Raw genomic sequence first — 24154 nt, 5'->3', positions numbered from 1 at the left:
TTCAATGCCCTTGGTCGCTAATGTCAGATGATTATACGTTAAGTAAAATTAGTCTTTTTAAACAAACTCAAATAATTGCACAGTTCCACTCAACAAAAGGTAATGTTATCGCTACTGGAGAAGCTCTTCAGCTAGGTTTCTTTGCATATCTTTCTTTTTATAAAGACGGTAAACATCCAAGTGGAAAATAAAAGCACAGTTCAGTTTTGACCCCCACTATTGGGGGGCAGCTTTATCTACATTTTGTGCAGGTAAAGTCTCAGAAAGTGAAGCAGACCAGCAAAACTGTTGATAAATATTTAGACTTAAAAGTAACACAAAAAGCAACTTTGCTACTTTGCTTTGGAATGAGGGGCATCATGTGTGGTAAAAAGGCGTTCCCACTCTACTAAACCTGGGTTTTGATGCAAACCACTGTCCATTACCAATAGTAGTCAGGGCTATGAGCCAAAAAATAAAGGCTCCTTGAGGCAGGCGCTAGCAGAAAGGGATGCTTTTATTTCACCCACAATTTCCTACATTGCTTGCTTGCTGCATTGTACAGCACACTACAACGTGGGACAAGTTTTAAAGTATGTCTAAGCAGAGTATTTTGACTGCAAAGCTACCTTTTCAGCAAAGAACCATTGCAAAACATCAGACACACACACCACTATGGTGCAAAGGCGTGTAAATGAAAGTGCGCTAGCACTGCGTTTGACACGCTGCCTTATGTTATACATTAGTATATCTCCCCCTTTGAGTCAAGTGCATGCTGTTAAAATATGTTTGCTGCCTATCCGACAAAAGATTTGCAGGGAAGGGCTATCCAGTTACTTGGTTGAACATGAGATAGAGAGTTTGTACAGTAAGAACTGTAAACACTGGTGTGCTCCCCGTCCTAGCATCAGTAACACTTCCGCAGTGCTTACAAGAATCAAGCTGGAGCTGTACTGAGGAAACTTCGCATAGTTAACCCTTCCGTCCACTAGGCTGTCTGGGGGCTAAAAGTCTCTTTCAGTAAGCAGAATAGACATTTAGAAGGCTAACACTTAGGTACTAAGTTAAGAGGAAATGACCACAGGCTGTGATCGCTTCACTCAGCCGTGTTTCCTTTTCTATGATTTGCTGAAACTCTTTGCTATCTATTCTTAGTTTGTTGCCCTTTGTCAGCCACAAAAGAGAGATTTTCCTTTGAAAACCCTTCGCAATTAAAACCTATGAGCACTTCAGTGAATATTGCCTTCAGTGGCCTCGTTTCCTAGGTTTTGCCTCCGACTACCACAGTTAGCAAAGTCTGTTAAGACGCCCAGGCATCTTAGCCTGCTTAGCGCTAAACCAATTGATGCCCGTGCACGCTGCATGAAGGCGGGAAAGAAGCCCTAATGGCACTTCATTAAAAGACGGCAAACCGAGGCCCTAAATGTGGCTCAACAAACTGAAATCTCCAGCGAGCTGTCTATTAGGAAAGCAACAAAGAGGTTTTCGGAAACTGGACTCTGGCTCCACTGCAGAGGATTAGGGAGGGTGATGGGATTAGTGTTTAATGACTTGGGGAAAGAAACAAAAGGAATTTCTACAAAAGAGGCTTAGATATGGAAGAATTAACACTCTGCATCCTGGCCCTTCCTCTGATGACTTTCAACATTCCTTTCATCTCTAAAGCTGGAGTGAAAAAGAAAAAGTTTCTATGCCAGCCCCACATTTTCTTGCAATGTTACCGAAAACAGAAATCCAACCTGTGCTTAACATCAGTGCAGATTTAGAATCAAGGCATTCACACTTACAATTAAAGAGAAACGATTACATCGGGCATATCTTTTTTTTGATTGGTCTTCATAAAGTATTACAAAGCAGACAAGACCTGCACCGCTTTGAAGGGTGAAATAGGAAAAGATGGAAAGCTGTTCCTCACTAAAATCGCATACAGTGCCACGCTCAGCCTGATGAAATGCACTGGGTGGAGTAAACCATAGTAGTACTATTCATTCTCAATTTTCAACAGAATAAAGGGGCATCAATGTGATTTTAGTCAAACTCAACTATAAAGGCCTTCAAGCATTATCAAATGGATGCGAATTCAGGAAAGTGAAGGAAAATTACAGAAAAAACACAAACATGAATTTTCATTTTTTATTATTCCCTGTGATTCTGAATAATGATATTTGAGACTAGTCCTAGTGCTTTTCTTCCTGGGCATTGTTTTGTCACACTGGAATATTCCGAGAGAAATGTTGTCTATTCCAGCTCGAATTTGTATGTACAGTGGTGCCTCGGTGGTGCTTTATTACTACTTATTAACTAAGAATATTGTGCAGACAGGAAGTTACACATTATTTCAGTGTGACATTTAAGGGTTTGTAAGAGTATCTTGCCTTTAACCCTCTTAAACCAGGTCACTTGAAATCATGACACTATGAATTAGAGGGAGGCATCAATAATCTCGGGTGCTTGTTTACAATTCATTTTAGCTTGAGAGCAATGTAAACTATAAGATTTAAAATGTTAAAACACAAAAGTATGCCCTTGTTGTACAACTAGCTCAATTTACTATAGTAAAGATGCCAGGGTGGAAAAGGAGTATGAAGTTTCACTGGCGCTGAACTTCACACTAGTATCTGTGGCAATCTCCATCACAGGACTTCTGAATGAGAAAATCATAAGTAAAATGATTGTATTTCTTCATTTAGAGTAGTCTTCAAATATTCTTAGGCATTTAAATTCATCTGAAGTGAGCAACAAACTCCCTCTGTGAACATAAAATGGTGTACCTTGATCTACAGAATCAGAATCTGAACCCGTTATGCTCTGTTAGAGTGGACGGCCAGCGGTTTCGTATTGGTCCACAAAAGTCATAACATTCCAAAATTATGTCATATCCTGTCAATGCTTTTTACATGATTATACATATTTCTAACACACTGCTGTGAATTGCCCACTTGCAGAAAATCCTCAGATAAAATCTTTAAGGACGAAACCTATGGTTTACTTAGAATTGCATACATATTACATTGCTGTGAATCCATTTAGTGCCAAAAGTTACACAAATCTCTGGAGGAAACATTAGCTCTTTAAAATATCTTAACTTTAAAAATATGCCTTGTGAAGTGGGTAAATTTAAATTTGAAGTCATTAACCATGATTAGGTGTTACACACAACCATCCAGACAAGCAGCTTATGTACTTGATTACAATGTACACATGAACTCCCTTGAGAGGTGCACTGTGTGCACAATGGTAGGAGATACCAGGAAAGTCCTCTGTCAAACTCGCTTGTGAAGTCCAGCTAGAGATAAATACCTAGAAGCATGAAGAGGCAGTAACTAGAGTGCAACAGCACAGCATACTTTTATGCTATTGGATCATTGTATATACCGAAAGGTTATTTATCAGAGGGACAACCATCCTTTTGAACAATTGAATGTGCTCACCCCCAAGTGGAAAACTCAGGAGCACAAAAACCTGGTGGCTAAATATGCTAAGTACATTCTCCGTGTTTTAAAGTCTCAAATTAATTGATCCTTCATCTGTCACATTCAGTTAAGTGCCGCTGTGGGTGTAGCTGTTTGAATGAGGCGATGTACACGAGTACTGCTGAGGAAAGTTGGTCAGTTGAAAAGCGGCAAAACCAGTGACATTGAACTACATTAATAAGAAGATGAAGAGTTTTGTAAATACTAGTAATTATGCTCTTTCACACGAGGGGGACACACTGACCAATATGTCATAATAAATTGTTAAGGGACAGACTCCGAGATACAACATGTCACACGTTTGGTCAGCGTCTGACACTGGGATTTCAAAACATCCCCTGTCAGTATGTTTAATCCCCACTAGTTCCTCTGACAAATTACAAATCTTTCTTCTCCAAAGAGTTCTTTGCATTTGGATTAATTATACTGTGAAATTGTGGGATGTTTTCCATGACCACGTTGAGGATCTCTCTCCTTGGATCCACTTGCTCAGGAAAAGATGGACTAGGGTAATGTTTGATACTATTAGTTTATTCTAGGTAATGTGTCCACGCCTCTTAAAGTATATTTTCATACTCCTTTTCATGTGGTTATATACACTATAAGCATGCCAGATCTCTAAATCACAAATTGCATGCCTGAAATCTGGTGAAGAGGACTACAAAAAATGATGAGTGGAATGCATGGATGAATCTCAGCAACTGCTAATTATGATGGCCTGCATCACAGTCCAACTTTGTTTGAAAACATGCCTTCTCAGACAGGAATCAGCCATGTGCAAATCCGCCTTTCTTCTTCTCCAGTAGAAACGGTCCAGTCCAAACTGCCAGTCCCATATTGAGTGAGAACACAAGCAAGTCCAGACCGCATTTGGCCTACTTTGGCCTCATCAGTAGCACACATCTTGAGTTTAAAGGCACAGTAAGCATGAAGCCCATGTCTGAGCTTACGTGTCTGCCTTAAGGTGTCACTCTGAGGAATACAAAAATGATGGGTGGAGTCTCGGTATTAATCTCAGCACTGCACCTGATTAATTCACAATGTTAGCTGTTTTTATTAACAAACTAGACTAACTTACATGATACAATGTTGTACCTGGGGCTACTTTTAATAGTGTAAATTGAAGTGATGTTGATAAGGCTGTAGGCATGGGTAGGCTGCAGTTCTGTGACAACCGTGCAGGGTTCCTCGCTAAACATTCATGGGTTCATATACTCCCTCCCAGGATTTGGTATGCATTTGTCCCTTGTTCTGTCATACGTTTGTGAATTCCTTTAGCAAGATTCTTTATTTGTACTCTTGATTAACATCCATTAATTCTGAGGATTCATTATCTACACTGTATAACATTCACCCACAATTTGGAAACTCTCTATAGCAGCTCTAGCTATTATTGTGATCGCAGAGAGGTTAAGTGATTGAGGGCCTAATTTATATGTTGGCAGAGAGGCAACTCAGTTGCAACAGCAATGGAGTTTCTTCACTGTCAACACAGTGGTCCGCCCACCTGATTCAGATGTGGGAAGACCTTAAGTTTGGCCACAGTGGCAATTATTCATCACCACTGTGGCCAAACTTCTCCATAGCCCTACAGATAGGCTATAAATCTACCACCCCAATTAGGATGGGCAGACATATGGCCATTTTTTTTACTGTCCCTCACTGCCAGACAAAACATGGACCATAAAAAATAAATATTTTCCCCTCACCTTGGGAGATTACTCCCATGGCAAGGGGTCAATTATTTTTTTATTTATTTTAAAAACAGAAAATCCTGCTTTAAAATTTTGTTTTTGAAAATAAAAAAAACAGTTTGGTGTGAGGGTCAGTCATGTTGATGCATACCTGCACTAAACAGCGAAACACATTGACTGGAACCACTGCCACAGTGGTTTCTGCCAAAGCTTTATTAAGGACCACCAGCTTTGCGGTCATTTATGAATCTGGTGGGAGGCACTTCCGTTAGGGCCTTAGAGTAGTTTACTCCTTCACCTTGGGGAGGACAACCGGCCATCTGCTAGGATATAAATCAGGGCCTGAGTTGGTTGGTGAGGCCTAATGGATAAATGGAAGCAAGCCTGTGAAACCTTTATATATGGGTCCCCGTTTTTTACTGCAACTGTGATTGTGTCTTGCCTGTGCTATCTGAGAGAGGACTTGAAGAAGTCAAGGTAATTAATTTAAAACGTGGTTTGGCCAGTATTTTTTTTCATTTTATTTATTTGATTTTCACATGCAACAAGCATCTTCTGGTCCGTACTGGGCCTACTCTGCTACCTAATTTTCTGTAGAGTAAATAAATTAATCTAGTTCCGTATTATACAACTGCAAATTTAACAGAGTATTTTCCACTTGCATTTCTAAACAAAATTATGATGACATAACATTTTCCAAAACCATTTACACAGAAATTCGCTATATTGTTACTTATTGGTCTACCTTGATGTTATAAGGCTACTAAGGTTTAATTCCAGTCCTTTTTTTAAGTTTCAAGTTTTAACTGTAATTCCAGGTTTTAAAAGTCAGCTGTTGTGTAACTGCTATTAAATCTTTTACATTGTTTCTATTTTGTGTATTAATATTGTTGCTTTAAATTGCAACATTGGATTTACATATTCAAACTGAATTAACATAATTGCAATTAAAACGAGCTTTATATGATGTGTAGAGATATGTTTATTGGTGTCTTTTTGTTATGCCGCATTTCTTTTGTAAAACATATTTTTAACAAAATAGATGCCATCTCTGTCATTCACTGCTGCTTCCCCTCTACACATCCTCTCCCTGACCGGCCTCACAGGGCATAAGTTGAGCTGATGACATAATGGTTAATGCCATTGTTGTAGTAGTCTTGTTAGTGTTGAATCTTTTTTTTTTAATACTGAATCCATTCAGCGAGAGAACGACCCATTGGCAATGTTGCATATTCGTTCAAACAGCTCGTGATGAAACTAGTGGAGAGAGTGCTGTATAGTCTTTCTGATGACTGGGATATTGTCCATGTGTTAAGGTAATCTGATGTGCATTTTTCTTGTGTTCTAATTTTCTAAAGAAACGTTTGCGCACACCATAGTGATTTAGCATTTTTTCCAATTTGCTATGAAAGAATTGTTTATAAAAACCTCTTGAGTTTCGGGGTCAGTGAGAATACCTTCCTGTTTTACTAAGGGTGCTGCCTGAGATTTTGCTGCTCCTTAAGGCTTAGAATAATTTTATGACTTTGCATTTTTTGTATCACCTTGCATCTGAGAGCCTTCATAGCATTGGCTCTGCACTGCTTATTTATCAATTTCTGTAATAAAACCCTTAACTTTTCTTTGATCTAGATCTCAATTACTGAGTGGGCCCCATTATTATTTAAATTATTTTACTTTTCGAATTAGTGTTAGAGGGGGTGCTTTAACATAGGGGCACATTGCCTCATGAAACTAAACTTCAACACCATCTCGGATCCAGTAAAGATTTGGAGAATCAAATGAAATAAATATTTGTGGTGTCTAAATTTTGGGTACCCTTTTGCTCCCACAACATTCAGTAGCAGAAGTTGGCTGTACATTAAAGATCACCTCCTTTTGCCAGAAGACCCTCCTTAGGTGACTTTCATCCCTTATGCCCAGTCTAGATACAGAAGTGTCGAAATTAAAGATCTGGGGATATTGTGGTTTTATTTGTCTGCATAAGGTAGTGTTTAGAGCAAGCTGCCACATACACTCAGAAATGGGTTTCTGATTTAACACGTTTTCATTTCCAGGGTTGTGTGTTTGATACAGGTTGGTTTATTTCGCGTTCTAAGTGCACAGGAGTAAGTGCATTAGCCAGGGTAGATAACTGCTGGATGTGAATCTGCCTAGCTTGAATTATGACTTTAAACAGTATTACAGAGTGCTGTCCTTGTTGTTCTTGTTATTTATTGATAGCAAGGTTTTGTAATACCTTAACTTGCCCACTTTCTTCCTATTTGGGTTAAACAGGCAAGGGTTTATTTAGTGTACATTGAGTTAGAAAGGGTTTTCAATTGTTTTTCTCATTCACAGAGAAGTGACACTGTAATTGGTTCATCAGCCAGAATGTCCTGCTGGGATTGTTGAGATGTTACTAAAAAGTTGTGCTGTCATTGGTTGGTAGCTGATCAAGCTGTGCTGTGACATGTTGACCTTTGACAGAGCCACGCTGGGATTGGTTATTTTATTTGCTAAGTTGTTTTGTGTAATTTTAGATTGTTTTGAACCAAAACAACAGATGTTCTATTGACAAAGCCTAAGGTTTCAGTGACACCTTCTACTGAGGATCAGAAAATACTGGCAGAGGGAACACCTGAAGATGGAAATTGAGTTCCATACATGTACCTGGATTTCTGAATGGCATGAGACTATACTACTTCTGGTAAAGATTTATAGGTTCCTCTCGATTGTATTTTTATATTAGAAAGCTAGATTTTCTCTTTCAAACAATGAATGAGAAAATGCTGTTACTTAGATCTACACAGTTTGAGGCATTGACTAACTGGGATTGAATGGCTAGAGAGAAGGAAAGGAGGAAATTACATTGCAAGTGAAGGGTTCATTTAGACAGTGGTGAGAGAGCAAATTGATTTGACAGAAGAAATGTTGGATGGAGGGTACAATGGAGAGTGTGTGAGCTTTTCCTGCAATAATTAAAGAAGCTGATGGCAAAAACAATATAAAGGAGGGAAAAGAACAAACCCACGTTACAGATAAGGAGAACAACTTTATTAATGACTGTTTGAATTTCAGGCCTCCTCAGTATACTCATAGCACACAGGGAGCTGAAACTGGTCCTGGTAGAGTACCTGATGTGGGCGCATCAGAAAATAGTGAAACAGTACAGATGCAGATCTCACCCACAGCTGTACAGTAGTGATGCCTCATCTGAAATTGCAGTGACAGAAGTGGCAAGTACTAGTAGAGATACACCTGTTGTTTCTCAAACTCAAATAAATCCATCCGTTGCCACAGTTATGATGCAAGAAACTCCTGGAGAGAGAACTATTAATGTTGGTCTTTTCAAAATCGAATTAGAAAAAATGCTACAATGGACAACTGATTGGAATAGACTATTCATATAATGTTGATGAAATGAGGTACTTGATCAAAGGATCAGCCAGGTGTGCAAATAAAGGCCATGATAAATTAGAGGAACTAGCTAATGAGTTTGATGGTTAGCATCAGTGAGATGAAGAATTGGAGAGAAAAATATAAAATGTATTTGACGCACAATGAAATAAAAAAATTGGATCTGATGACTTTGAAAGCTTACATTAAGGATTTGACTGAGAAAAGAAAGGAGTTACATGATTTAAAGAAAATAAGAGAAATGTGGAAGAAATGAAATGCAAGTAAAAATAAGGGAAAAGAATCAGAGATTAGGACAAAGGGATTAGTTAGTGATTCAGAAGTGAGATCAGGAATGGTCATGGAGTTTCCATTGAGAGAAGTACATTGGGGAAATTTAGTGCATGTGCAATTGGGCAGATCTGATCTTAATGCTTTTAGTAATAATTTTCCAAAACTGAGAAAGTAACCTGATAAATGGCAAAGGAAGTTCATAGGTTGACAACGATTTCACAGATGCTGTGGACTGATTTGAATTCATTGTTTAAAATTGTGATCCCTAGTGATTTCTGATTTTAATGGAAAGCGGTTGTTCCTTTTCCACCTAAGGAACCAGCTAAAGATGCTTGTAATAATGCTCCTTCTAAGGTGGTAGTTAATAAATATAGATCTGTGATTGAACATTTGAAAAAGAAAGTGCCCGAAAAAGGATTTTAATAGGGCAAATATTTTGAGAACTTCACAGGAGCTGAAGGATTCAGTGCATGCTTATTATAAGAGGCTCATGCATATTTTCAAAAGGCATAGCAGAGTTAAAAATCCCAGGGAGGGTGGTATCAGTGGATTTGTTTCTGCATTTGTTATGGGTATGAGTAGCCATATACTGTGGAATGAAATGTGCTGGCAAACAAAGATACAGGTGACAATTTGAAAGTGGCCAAATACCGCAGTGATTGGTTTGATGTGATGCAGGAGAGAAACAAGGAGAACCTGATGGCTGCCCAGACAAAACAATTTGGGGGAAGTGCCCAAATCAATTTATGAGTTCAGACATGTGTTATGTTCAATTTAGAAATGCCGGAGTAAATAGGATGTCTCAGATCATGGAGTGAGGATGGGAAATGAACAAATGTGAATGCACAGTGGTGGAAAGGAAATGATGAAAAATTAATTTGAAATGTTAAAAAGAAACACTGTTTATCACATCTGTGAGAAAAATGGACACTTGAAAGAGGAACGTAGGCAAAATCCAGAAAGAATTCAGAACAAGCTTGTCCTTCAGATGCAGACATTACCAATGAACTATCAATCTGTGAAAAGGGTGTGCCTGATCAGAAACAATTTTACATGATGATGCCTTCAGTCCCAATGGTGCAGCAACATATTAAGAACAAAATGGCATATGGTGCAGAGTACATAGAGAGTTCATTGACTCTGAGTAATGGTTTTCAGGAACAAAACACAATATTGGTGCATGAGAGGGGAGGAGGATTCCTTACTTGGAGTAGTCCTAGAGGCAGATCATTGATGGCGAAGAAAATGACCACCCCATTTCATTATGATTGATATAGGAGCTATTCATTCTACTGCTTGTTGTGTGAAAGTACCAAACCTACCCCTATGGAAAACTGTTGAACAAACATCAGTTAATTTTGTATTATTCAAGTCCTATGAATGTGCTGGGCAGAGTCTTGCTTTACAAATTGAATTGCATGGGTTACTGCTCACCAGGTAGTGTGGGGATTGAAACACAAGATGATGGTTCAGTGTTTAAAATAAAATCACAATATTTGAGGGTTGAATTGTTTCCAGCTCCAATTGGAAAGATGACCTATCTCTGGATTTAAGACATCCTGTCAAAGAAGAGGTGTAGGATTTTTCTAGATAACAGATAAAAAGTGCTGAACAAGTTAGAATAAGAGCTAAACATGATGTCATTTCCCCCAGCATTAAATAGTTTAAAATTTCAAAAGAAGCAGAGAAAGAAATGTTATTAATTATTGAGAATATGGTTGATCAAGGAATTCTACGGGAAGTGCATGTTAGCCCTTGGAAGTCTCCTGTGATGGGGATGAAGAAACCTAGTGGAAAGTGGTGCATTGTCCAGGATTTTTGAAAGATTACTACATTTGTCATCCCAAATTGTCCAGTGGTACCAGACTCAGCAGTGATTTTGTTCCAGATTCTATCAGATTAAGATTGGTATACAATCATTGACTTATGCCAAGCGTCCTTTTCATCTTCTCTTCACAAGGAAAGGCAATACCTCTTTGTGTTTCTATTCCAAAATAATTCTCTCATGTGGGTTAGGATCCCACAAGGATATACTGAAAGTCCTTCAATTTTTAGCCAAATTCTGAAGGGAGAACTAGAAAAAATTAACTTTCACTGTAACTCAGTCCTAGTTCAGTTTATAAATGATCTATTGGTTGTATCTAAGACAAAAGAGGACTGTAGACTGGACACATTTGCTTTACTAAATCATTTAGCTGACAGTGATCATAAAGTCTCTCATACAAAGATGCAGTATTGTAAAAAGGAAGTAATTTATCTTGGTCACCATAATAAAAAGGGTGCAAGGAAAGTCTCAAAAGAAAGTGTTAGACCTGACAGCCTTAGGGTGGTCACCCCTAACTTTTTGCCTATCTCCCTCCACTTTTTGGAAACTGATTTTGCTGGTTTTTAGACTTTGAGCACTTTACCACTGCTGACCAGTGCTAAAGTGCATATGCTCTCTCCCTTTAAACATGGTAACATTGGAGCTTACCCAATCGGACTATTTAATTTACTTATAAGTCCCTAGTAGAGTGCACTATGTATGTCCACGGCCTGTAGATTAAATGCTACTAGTGGGCCTGCAGCACTGATTGTGCCATCCACTTAAGTAACCCCTTTACCTTGTCTCAGGCCTGCCATTGCAACGCCTGTGTTTGCAGTTTCACTGCCAATTCGACTTGGCATTTAAAAGTACTTGCCAAGCCTAAAACTCCCCATTTTCTACGTATAAGACACCCCTAAGGTATGCCCTAGGTAACCCATAGGGCAGGGTGCTGTGTAGGCAAAAGGCAGGACATGCACCTATGTAGTTTACATGTCCAGGTAGTAGTGTAAAACCCCTAAATTCGTTTTTACACTACTGTGAGGCCTGCTCCCTTCATAGGCTAACATTGGAGCTGCCCTCATACATTCTTTGAGTGGTAGCTACTGATCTGAAAGGGGTAGGAAGGTCATATTTATTATGGCCACAATGGTGATATAAAATGCTGCTAACTGGTGAAGTTTGATTTAATATTACTATTTTAGAAATGCCTCTTTTAGAAAGTGAGCATTTCTCTGCACTTAAATCTTTCTGTGCCTTACAATCCACGTCTGGCTGGGTTTAGTTGACAGCTCCTTGTGCATTCACTCAGACACACCCCAAACACAGGATTCTCAGCCTCACTTGCATACATCTGCATTTTGAATGGGTCTTCCTGGGCTGGGAGGGTGGAGGGCCTGCTCTCACACAAAGGACTGCCACACCCCCTACTGGGACCCTGGCACACAGGATTGAACTGAAAGGGGACCTGGTGCACTTCTAAGCCACTCTTTGAATTCTCCCCCACTTTAAAGACCCATTTGGGTATGTAAACAGGGCCTCTGCCCTACCACCTCAGAATCTTCCTTGAGAAGATTACTGGAACCAGAACCTGCATCCTGCCAAGAAGAACTGCCTGCCTGCCCAAAGGACTCACCTGACTTGACTGCTTTCTGTGAAGGACTGCTGCCTTGCTGTTAGCCTGCTGCCTTGCTGCTCTCTGGCTGTGGTGAAGAGGTGCTCTCCAAGGGCTTGTATAGAGCTTCCCTCCTGTTCTCTGAAGTCTCAGGACCAGAAGACTTCTCTCTTGCAACTGGACTCCTTGTGCGGGCAAAATTTGACGCACAGCTTTCTAAAACTAACGCACAGCCTGCCCGGTGGTGAGACATTCACCGCACGGCGAACCTGAACAACGCAGCGTGACTTCGCAAGAATAAGATTGATGCAGCAACTGCGTTGCAACCGGAACTTCGACGCACAGCCCACTGGATCGATGCACAGCTGACCTGGGATGATGCAGCCCGACTTCCAGAGGGGAAATCGATGCAGCACCTGCCGTGCAGAATAAACTTCCACGCAACACCCACCGGAACGACACAGCATTTGTGACTTTGCTCTGCAGGCCCAGGATTCCGCACAGAGACCCCGGGGCATCTGAAAACCCTGCAACCCGAAGAGGATCCACGACTGAGCGCCGGAAATCGATGCACAGCCGACCCTGTGGGGAAACTAAATGACGCATCACTGTGTGCGGCCCGAGAAATCGACGCACACCCCTTTGTTTCCACACTTCTCCTCCTCTGCGGCCCTTTGCAGAGATTTTTCACGTGAACCAGGTACTTTGTGCTTGAAAGAGACTTTGGGGGTTATTCTGACCCCGGCAGTAAAAACCGCCGGGGCCGGCGGTAGCACCGCCAACAGGCTGGCGGTGCTCCGCCGGGCATTCTGACCGCGGCGGTACAGCCGCGGCCAGAAGCGGAAAGCCGGCGGTGTACCGCCGACTTTCCGCTGCCCATGGGAATCCGCCATGGCGGCGCAGCTTGCTGCGCCGCCATGGGGATTCCGACCCCCTCACCGCCATCCTGTTCCTGGCGGTTCCGCCCGCCAGGAACAGGATGGCGGTGAGGGGTGTCGAGGGGCCCCCGTAAGAGGGCCCCACTTTGTATTTCAGTGTCTGCTTTGCAGACACTGAAATACGCGACGGGTGCCACTGCACCCGTCGCACATCCTCCACTCCGCCGGCTCCATTCGGAGCCGGCATCCTCATGGAGGGGTGTTTCCCACTGGGCTGGCAGGCGGCCTTTTGGCGGTCGCCCGCCAGCCCAGTGGGAAACCCAGAATAACCGCGGCGGTCTTTTGACCGCGCAGCGGTATTCTGGCGGTTCTCTCCAGGCGGGCGGCTCCCGCCGCCCGCCGGGGTCAGAATGACCCACTTTGTTTGCTTTAAAAAGGCTTAACACTTTATATCACTTTTCAGTGATATCTGTACATTTAGTTATTGTATCTTTGATCGTTTTTGACCTGCAAATATCCAGATAAATATTATATATTTTTTTTTTTAACACTGTGTGGTGTATTTTTGTGGTGCTATATTGTGTAATTGTATGATTTATTGCACAAATACTTTACACATTGCCTTCTAAGTTAAGCCTGACTGCTTAGTGCCAAGCTCCCAGAGGGTGGGCATAGGATAATTTGGATTGTGTGTGACTTACCCTGACTAGAGTGAGGTCCTTGCTTGGACAGGGGGTAACCTGACTGCCAACCAAAGACCCCATTTCTAACATTGGTGGCAGCGGTGGGATGGGAATTGTATTTGTGCAGTGACATACAGTAGCTAAGTATTTCACTACCTACCCACAGTTGAAGGTCAAATTGATTTTTATCTCTTTTCTGCAACTTCTTTTTCCTGTCATTTTTGACTAAAATCCTCAATCATCATGTCTCTAGCTGGGTCTCAAGCAGGAGATGAAGATTTTCATATGGCTATGCTGGAGACCTACACTGTGAAACAGCTGAGGGCATTCTGCAGGGATATGGGTGTACCTCCCCAGAAAGCCTCCAGGAAGGAGGAATTCCAAAGGGCACTGAGGGCCTGGGCAGAAGCCCCTGCTGATGAGGATGTTGAGGAGGAGGGTCCAGAGGATGGCCCCTCAGAGGATTTTTTGCCCTCATTAGATGAGATTAGTGCTGCAATTGTGCCCCCTGCAAAACCAGGGAGCACTGTCTGTGATCAAGGCCTGGCTGCAGAGGAAAGGAGAGAAGAGAGAGAGTTTCAGTTGCAGATGGAAAAGTTAAAAATTGAGGCTCAACAGGAGAGAAGGAGAGCAGAGAGAGAAGCCAAGCAAGCAGAGGCTGAAAGAACAGCCAAACAGATTGAAGCTGAAAGAGCTGAAGCTGCAGCTGAGAGAAAAAACTGTTGTTGGCTCATGAACTGAGTCTCAAGGAGCTGGAGATCAAGGCAAGACAGTCTGTGATGGTGGCAGTATACATGCAGGACCGGTTGGAGACAAACAGGTTTGAATACCCAAAACTTTGGTGCCAAGTTTTGTGGTGGGAGATGACATTGATAAGTGGCTGGCTGCTTATGAAGTTGCACTAAGGGCCCATGGGACACCTGAGGAGCAGTGGGGGCGGCCCTGTGGTTGTATGTACCATCCTTAGGGAGGGACACACTTCTCACACTTGCTCCACAAAATAGAAATGACTACTCTCACATGAAAGCCGCTTTACTGGCCAAGTTTGGGCTGACCCCTGAGAGATACTGTCAGAGGTTCAGGGACAGCACCAAACTTTCAACACAAACTTGGATGGATTGTTATGATTTCTCCAACAATGCACTGGATGGATGTGGGGCAGCAAGGTAGAAGATTATAAAGGGTTATATGACTTGATTCTGAGAGAGCATATGCTCAATATTTCTTTTACAGAGTTGCACCAGCACTTGGTAGATAGTAAGCTGACTGACCCCAGGAAGTTTGCTGAGGAGGCGGGCCTCTGGTCAGTGTCCAAGAAGGCATCTGGGGGGACTCCCACAAAGGTGGTCAGGGTTCCCAACAGAAGAAAGAGGGGGGAGAAAAACTTAAAGATAAGGAGTTCTCAAAAGGCCCCCAAAAGAATTCCCAAGGAGGGGGTGGTCACCATTCCTCTTCTAGATTTGAGAAGAAGCCAGGATACTTTGATAAAACATTAGGGATATTCATCCCCAAATGCTTAGAGTGCTACCAGCATGGGCACTATAAGGGCGACTCCCAGTGTTCCAAGAGGGCACAGTCCACCACTGTACAGATACTTGGGTTGGCTAGTGTAGCGCTTGGGGGGGGGGAGACAGTCCCAGTTAGCTTTGGGGAGCAGGCAGAGGTTTCCCTAGTGTCCCTGGGAGAAAGAGAAATGGTGCCTAAAGCCTACATGCCAGAAAATACTTCCAAGTATTAGGCAGTGAGTCACCATTGATGGGCAAAGGGTGGAGGCTCTACTTGACACAGGAGCCAATATGACTATTGTCAAGAGTCAGCTGGTGTCATCAGAGCAGATAGTCCCTAATACATTCCACCAGGTCACAATCACGAGAGTCACCTACCGGTGGCTCTGGTTCCCTTTGAGTGTGGGGGATCTCTGGTACTCTGAAAGTAGCTGTGAGTCCTGCCATGCCTGTAGATTGTCTGTTAGGCAACGATCTTGAGCATACTGCCTGGAAAAAGGTAGAGCTCAGATCCCACCTGGAGATGTTAGGTTTGCCTGAGTAGGTCTGCATGACCACACAGTCCATGGCTGCCCGGGAAGTGAGTCAAGGGCATCTGGAGCCTGGAACAATGGCCCGACAGCTGCAAAGAGGCAGGGCAAGAAGCGTGGGAAACCCGCCTCAAATCTTTCCACAGTCGTGAATGGGGACCCTGAGGAGGAGGAGGCCCCTGAGCCAACTGGGGAGTACATAGCTGACCTGGGTAACCTACCTCAACTTGCTGTACCTTTGCAGTAATCTAGCATGACGTCATCAGTTATTGAAATTAGTGCAACTGAACAAAGTTAAGCCTGTCTCTTTGCTCTGCCAATGATCACATTATGAGGTAATAAAACAATCTTTTTTCAAAGGTACTTCTGATACTCATCAAAACAAGAAGAAACCAACTGAAGCACAGCCTTTGGTCAATTTCTTCTGGAGAGTTTCATTCATTCTCTCAACCACTCCGGAAGACTCAGGTTGAAAATTACAATGGAACATCTAACTGATTTGAAAATCAGTACAAAGGACTTACAAACCTTCATTTTTTAAGTGTGAGCCACGATCAGTTTCAATAAAGGTTGGTAGGCTGAATCTTGGTTTTAATTCCTTCAACAAAGGTTTATCATCTGTAAGGCTATCTGATATCTGGGTATGCGTTGTTGCGTTGGCTGGCAGATTGCCTAACACAAAACCTTTCCCCACCACTCACATCGCTCTGTGACCGCTGTGAGACTGCTCGGGGAATACCGTAAGTGGACAAGCAATGGTCCAGCTTGCTGGAAATTCCAATGAAGGTGCAGCGCAATGCCAGATTTTGCCTTATTTATTATTACATTACTCAATGTGCCTATTTAATGCCTGCTAAAATCAATTTATACTTTCATCAAACTGACGCAGATTGCCCATGCTGTCACCCAGTAGACTTACAGAGCTACTGGAATATAGTAGGGCAATGATTACAGAACTGTACAGCCTACACAATCCCGCTTACGTGGGAGACCTGCATACTGGGACCCTTCCATAGAACAAAAAAATAACTGCATCACTGCAAGGCTTCTGGACTTAGATTTTATACTACCTAAATGAATCATTACTTGCAGATGGAGATTACCAGACCCACCTAGATATGAATCCTGGCTGCAATCACTGATGATCTGGCCACAGGCAGAGATCGTTGCCCTTTGTAGGGAGAACACCCTTGGCGTCCACAAATACCTGGTACCCACTAGCTGGGATGCAGTACTAACTGACTTGCAGACACCTGTATCCAATACACCTTCAAGACATCGAAGAGACCTCGTCACCGCTTAACTAGCTGCAAACAGAATTCCAACCTTAAAAGAACTTAATCTGGGCATTAACTCCAAGTCCCACTGACTGGCTGTTAGTTGCCTAACCGAGACACTAACATAGACACATGACACAATCCCGCAGGGTACCTAGTCATTCCTCTGCACAGATGTACCAGTAGGCTTGATAACTAACTGCAAATAGCATCCTTTAGATTTTTCATTCTTTTTTTCGGTTTCGTTAATGTTTCACCCCTCTGTTAATGCTTTATTGCAAAAAGGTTGAATTGTTCTCTGTTAATGCACATACAAGAATCTGTTGATTATAAATTTCTAAATCATGGAGTAATGTGTTGTGCCAACACATTATGTGTATGCTACCTCCACTACTTATTGTGTAAGTATATGACATCTGCACCAACAAGTATACTATCTTCAAACACCAAACCTGTATTCCAATAAGCATGCTGTATTACAATGCATGTCACAGTAATAACATTGTGATTTAAACAACTAAACAGATTCAAATCAAGGAAAAGTTTGTAACCCACTGCTGGCAGCAGCCAACACTCCCCAGGAGCATCTTCACCTCGCTTTGGGTTGTAGGAGAATTCATTTTCAGAATTGCAGAAATACTTTCTGTTAGAAATGGGGTCTTTGGTTGGCAGTCAGGTTCCCCCCTGTCCAAGCAAGGACCCTCACTCTAGTCAGGGTAAGTCACACACAAACCAAATTATCCTGTGACCAGCCTCTGGTAGCTTGGCACTGAGCAGTCAGGCTTAACTTAGAAGGCAATGTGTAAAGTATTTGTGCAATACATCATACAATAACACAATATAGCACCACAAACAAACACCACACAGTGTTTAGAAAAATATATAATATTTATCGTGATATTTGCAGGTCAAAAATGATCAAAGATGCAATAAGTAAATGTAGAGATATCACTGAAAAGTGATATAAAGTGTCTTAAGTCTTTTTAAACAAACAAAGTCTCTTTCAAGCACAAAGTACCTGGTTTGCGCGAAAAATCTCAGCTAAGTGCCGCAGAAGAGGAGAAGTGTGGAAACAAAGGGGTGTGTGCCGATTTCTCGGGCCGCACAAGGCGATGCGTCGTTTAGTTTCCTCGCAGGCACGGCAATGCATCAATTTCTGGCACTCAGTCATGGATCCTCTTCGGGTTGCAGGGTTTTCAGATGCCCTGGGGTCTGTGCGTGGAATCCTGGGCTTGCGGAGCGAAGTCACAAGCACTGCCTCGTTCCAGTGGGCACGCAGGTGCTACGTTGATTTCCCCTCTGGAAGTTAGGCTGCGTCATCCCAGGTCGGCTGTGCGTCGATCCGGTGGGCCGTGCGTCGAAGTTCCAGTCACAGCGCAGGTGCCGATCTTCTCCTTGCGAAGTCACGCTGCGTCGTTCCGGTTCGCCGTGCAGTGAATTTCTCACCACGGGGCAGGCTGTGCATCAGTTTTAGCAAGCTGTGCGTCTAATTGTCACTGCATAAGGAGTCCAGTTGCAAGAGAGAAGTCTTTTTGGTCCTGACACTTCAGGGAACAGGAGGCAAGCTCTATCCAAGCCCTTGGAGAGCACTTCTTCACCACAGCCAGAGAGCAGCAAGACAGCAGGCCAACAGCAAGGCAGCAGTCCTTCACAGAAAGCAGTCAGGTGAGTCCTTTGGGCAGCCAGGCAGTTCTTCTTGGCAGGATGCAGGTTCTGGTTCCAGTAATCTTCTCAAGGAAGATTCTGAGGTGGTAGGGCAGAGGCCCTGTTTACATACCCAAATGGGTCTTTAAAGTGGGGGAGAATTCAAAGAGTGGCTTAGAAGTGCACCAGGTCCCCTTTCAGTTCAATCCTGTGTGCCAGGGTCCCAGTAGGGGGTGTGGCAGTCCTTTGTGTGAGAGCAGGCCCTCCACCCTCCCAGCCCAGGAAGACCCATTCAAAATGCAGATGTATGCAAGTGAGGCTGAGAATCCTGTGTTTGGGGTGTGTCTGAGTGAATGCACAAGGAGCTGTCAACTAAACCCAGCCAGACGTGGATTGTAAGGCACAGAAAGATTTAAGTGCAGAGAAATGCTCACTTTCTAAAAGTGGCATTTCTAAAATAGTAATATTAAATCCAACTTCACCAGTCAGCAGGAATTTATATCACCATTCTGGCCATACTAAATATGACCTTCCTACCCCTTTCAGATCAGTAGCTACCACTCAAACAATGTATGAGGGAGGCCCGAATGTTAGCCTATGAAGTAAGCAGGCCTCACAGCATTGTAAAAACGAATTTAGGAGTTTTACACTATCAGGACATGTAAACTACATAGGTACATGTCCTGCCTTTTGCCTACACAGAACCCTGCCCTATGGGTTACCTTGGGCACACCTTAGAGGTGTCTTATATGTAGAAAAGGGAGAGTTTTAGGCTTGGCAAGTACTTTTAAATGCCAAGTCGAATAGGCAGTGAAACTGCACACACAGGCCTTGCAATGGCAGGCCTGAGACAAGGTAAAGGGTCTATTTAAGTGGGTGGCACAATCAGTGCTGCAGGCCCACTAGTAGCATTTAATCTACAGGCCCTGAACACACATAGTGCACTCTTCTAGGGACTTATAAGTAAATTAAATAGTCCAATTTGGTAAGCTCCAATGTTACCATGTTTAAAGGGAGAGAGCATATGCACTTTAGCACTGGTTAGTAGTGTTAAAGTGCGCCAAGTCTAAAAACCAGCAAAAACAGTGTCCTAAAAGTGGGGGAAGGCAGGCAAAAAGTTAGGGGTGACCACCCTAAGTCTGTCAGGTCTAACATGTGTGTCCCCAAGATGAAAGTGGGGAGAGCTACCCAACCTCCTGGGATCTCTCATAGCTAAGGCGGAAGTATCTGGAGAGAGCATCAGGCGTTGGCGTGGTCAATACCCGGGCGATGCTCCACCGTAAAGTTCATCCCCTGAAGGGAAATGGACCACCTCAAGAGTTTTGTATTCTCACCCCTCATCTGCATGAGCCATCCTAGGGGCATGTGGTTTGTCTGAACCCGGAAGTGAGTCCCAAACAGGTGAGGCCTCAACTTCTTCAGTGCCCAGACCACAGCAAATGCTTCTCGCTCAATAGCACTCCACCTCTGTTCCCGTCGGAATAGCCTTCTGCTAATAAAGGCTGCTGGTTGGTCTGAGCCCTCCTCATTTAGCTGTGCTAGAACAGCCCCTATGCCATGCTTTGAAGCATCTGTCTGTACAATAAATTCCTGGGAGTAGTCAGAGGCCTTGAGCACGGGGGCCGTGCACATGGCTTCCTTTAGAGAATCAAAGGCTTTCTGGCAAGCCTCTGTCCAATTCACCAACCTAGGTTGTTTCTTGGAAGTGAGTTCGGTCAAGGGTGACACAATGGTACCATAGCCCTTGACAAATCTGCGGTAGTATCCACTGAGGCCTAAAAAGGCTCTCACTTCAGTCTGTTTTCAAGGTTGTTGCCAGGCCTTGATAGTTTCGATCTTGGCCTGGAGTGGCTGCACCTTGCCACCACCTACTAGGGGTCCCTAGTACACCATGGAATCCTACCCACTCTGGCACTTACTAGCCTTGATGGTCAGGCCTGCCTGTTGCAGAGCCTGAAGCACCTCCTTGAGGTGGAGCAGGTGTTCCCCCCAGCTGGAACTGTAGACAGCTATGTCATCTAGGTAGGCTGCGCATCCTTGCCAGCTAGGACCTCGTTAAAAAAACGTTGGAAGGTAGCGGGGGCATTTTTCAACCCAAGTAGCATCACCCAGATCTGGTAATGGCCACCAGGTGTGGAAAATGCAGATCTCTCTTTGGCCCCCTCAGTCAGGGCGATCTGCCAGTACCCTGAGGTAAGATCAAACTTACTCAGGAACTTGGCAGCGCCTAGCCTGTCAACGAGCTCATCAGCTCGGAGGATGGGGTGAGCATCAGTCCATGTGACTGAGTTGAGACCCCGGTAGTCCACGCAGAACCTAAGATCTGGATTTGCACCACGGGCAGCAGCTTTAGGAACCAACACCACAGAGCTGGCCCAGGGACCACTGGATTTCTCAATAACCCCTAAAGACAATATCTTGGAGACCTCCTCCTTGATGCTGGCCTTCACCTTATCCGATAACCTGTAAATTTTGTTCTTCACAGGGGGACTGTCACCTGTGCCAATGTCATGAACACATAAGTGGGTCAGTCCAGGAGTAAGGGAGAGCAGGAAAGAGAACTACTCTAACAGCTCTTAGCAGTCTCCTCTCTGGTTTAGAGTCAGGGAGTCAGAGAGAATGACACCCTCCACTGACCCATAACCTTCTTTGGCAGAGAGGAGGTCGGGGAAAGCTTCACTTTCCTCTTCCATGCCCTCATCTGTGACCAGGAGCATACTGATCTCAGACCTCTCAAAGTGAGGTTTGAGGCTGTTGTGATGGAGGACCCTAATGGGGTGCCTAGGAGTCTTGAGGTCCACTAGGTACGTGGCCTCTACTTTACGCTCCTTGATCTCAAATGGGCCAGTCCAGCGGTCCTGAAAAGCCCTCGGCTCTACTGGCTCCATCACCCAAACTTTGTCTCCAGGGGAGAACTCAACCAGAGTGGTCTTCCGGTCATTCCACTCCTTCATCACCTCTTGACTGGCCTCGAGGTTACTCTTGGCCTGCTTCCAGAAGCATTGGGTTTGATTGCGGAGGGCCAGCATGTAGCTGACCATATCCTGGGGAGGTGTCTTGGGAGTTTTCTCCCAGCCCTCTTTAACAATGCTTAGAGGCCCCCTGACAGGGTGACCATACAGAAGTTCAAAGGGGCTGGACCCCACCCCTTTCTGGGGCACCTCTCTGTAAGCAAACAACAGGCATGGTAAGAGGACATCCCACTTACGCCTCATGGCTTCAGTCAGGCCATTAATCATGCTCTTCAGGGTCTTGTTGAATCTCTCAACAAGCCCATTGGATTGAGAATGATAAGGGGTGGTAAACCAGTAGGTCACCCCACACTCATCCCACATGGAATTCATGTATGCAGATATGAAGTTTGTGCCCCTGTCAGACACAACTTCCTTAGGGAATCCCACATGGGTAAATATTCCCAACAGGGCTCTGGTCACCACCGGTGCAGTCACTGTTCTCAGAGGGATTGCCTCTGCATAGCGGGTGGCATGGTCCACCAAAACCAGGATAAACCTGGTGCCCAAAGAAGTTTTGGGGTCCAAGGGACCAACAATGTCGAAGCCCAGCCTTTCTAAGGGGGTGCTAATGACGGGGAGTGGGAGCAGGGGAGCTTTTAGCTTTTGCCCTGTCTTCCCACTAGCCTGGCAGGTGGGGCAAGCTCTGCAGAAAGTATCTGAGGCTAACCTCATTCTGGGCCAATGTAAGTGGGTGACAAACTGGTTAAAGGTCGTGCCTTGGCCCAGATGTCCTGCCAGGGAAATGTCCTGAGCCAGACCCAGTAGGAAGGCCCAGTAACACTGGGGGACCACCAGCACACCTGCTGCCCAGGACCTGGAACCTTAGGCTCGCTGTCATGCTAGATTACTGCAAAGGTCTGGCTGACATGCTAGAATCTCCTCATCAGGTGAATTTGGCAATAGTAGCAACAAAATACATATTCTCCCACAGATTGAATCCAGAATACTGAATAGTGATCCAGAAGCATGTCAGAAAAAACTATTTGGAAGAGCACTAGCATGGACCTTTTCAGGTGACCTTGAAGACTTAACACTGCAGTAAAGTGTTCAGGTATTCCAAAGTGGATCCACACCACTGTCATGAAAAGAGTAGTAGCGGCAGATGAAGAAGTGGTGAAAACAACCACTGATTCAGAGTCATGTTAAGTTTTGTAGTGTGGATCCAGAGGGGGAGTGATGAACATTTTGAAACAGGTGAAGAAAGAGAAGTCATAAAAGTCCAGATCTGTGAATATGAGAGTTCTGGTGAAGACCCTGGTACCTCTACAAGTTTCAAAGTTTCCAGTTTCAAACTAGGGATCAGTGTAAAGAGCTGTTGAAATGTCAAATTTAAAGGCATGAGTGGCAGCAAGAAGAAGTAGCTTCTGATCCAGACATCAAAGTATCACAGTTTAAAATTTGAGTCACAAGAACCCATAGAGGAAGAAAGCAGTTCACAGTGAATCATTTATTCAAGACCCATCAAGTTTGAAATTCATCAATGTGTGGAGAAACAAATGAGAGAAAGAAAACAGAAGAAAATAAGTCATTTTTGACTCCAGGATCATTGTAGGTTTCTCTTTTAGAACTACACTTACAGGTTTTGCATTTACTACAACTGTAAAAATATTTTGACATGTGGACCTCTGTCCATAGTAATTTCCCTAATCATGTTTTTCATGTTAGTATAACTAGTAGGTTGTACTAGCGTGCTGATCAGTACATACAGAAATGACCTCATCAGTGCTCAAGATAAGCTGCTGACATTTCAAAATCTTAGAAAACGTATGGACATCACTGTTATACATGATAGCGTCCCCCACTTCCACTGTTTGTTCTACAATTAGAAAGCTAAATCTGACAGGCTGGCGCAGTAGGACTCTTTGCAATAGGGATATCACGCCTCCCTAATATGGTATTGTTTTCTGTCCATCACTGCCCGAAAAACCCTACTGGTACCAGTCTGAAAAAAGAGACATTTGTTTTGCTTTTTGCTTTTCAATAACAAACACCCACTTTGGGAGTTTATTTTTGAACAACATATACGTTTGGTGCACGGCCGCCTGAAAGACAGAGGTGGTACACCAAAATTGCAGTGCGAAGATGGTAGTTTCTCTCAAGGGACAGAAATCACTGCTGTGCTGTTGTTGATCTCAAAATATGTGGGAGATAGTCTGCCAGAGAGATGGAGGTAATGACTTCCACAACCCAATAAAGCAGGCAGACAAGTGGACCACCTACCAAATTCTAAATCGGGATCTAGGTCTCTTATGAAGGAAATACATTGCAGATATGTGTGTGTGAGCCTCAGATATAAGAGTCAAATTCAGAAGGTAGACATGGCAAGCACAAAAATGATCGGCTCACAAGTAAGAAATCTGGGCCCACCTCTGGGGCTTCCAAAACA

The sequence above is a fragment of the Pleurodeles waltl genome, chromosome 5 (genome assembly GCF_031143425.1).
Source record: "Pleurodeles waltl isolate 20211129_DDA chromosome 5, aPleWal1.hap1.20221129, whole genome shotgun sequence".
Classification (NCBI taxonomy): domain Eukaryota; kingdom Metazoa; phylum Chordata; class Amphibia; order Caudata; family Salamandridae; genus Pleurodeles; species Pleurodeles waltl.
The sequence above is the reverse complement of the archived record's forward strand: the minus strand, read 5'-3'. Positions refer to the sequence as shown.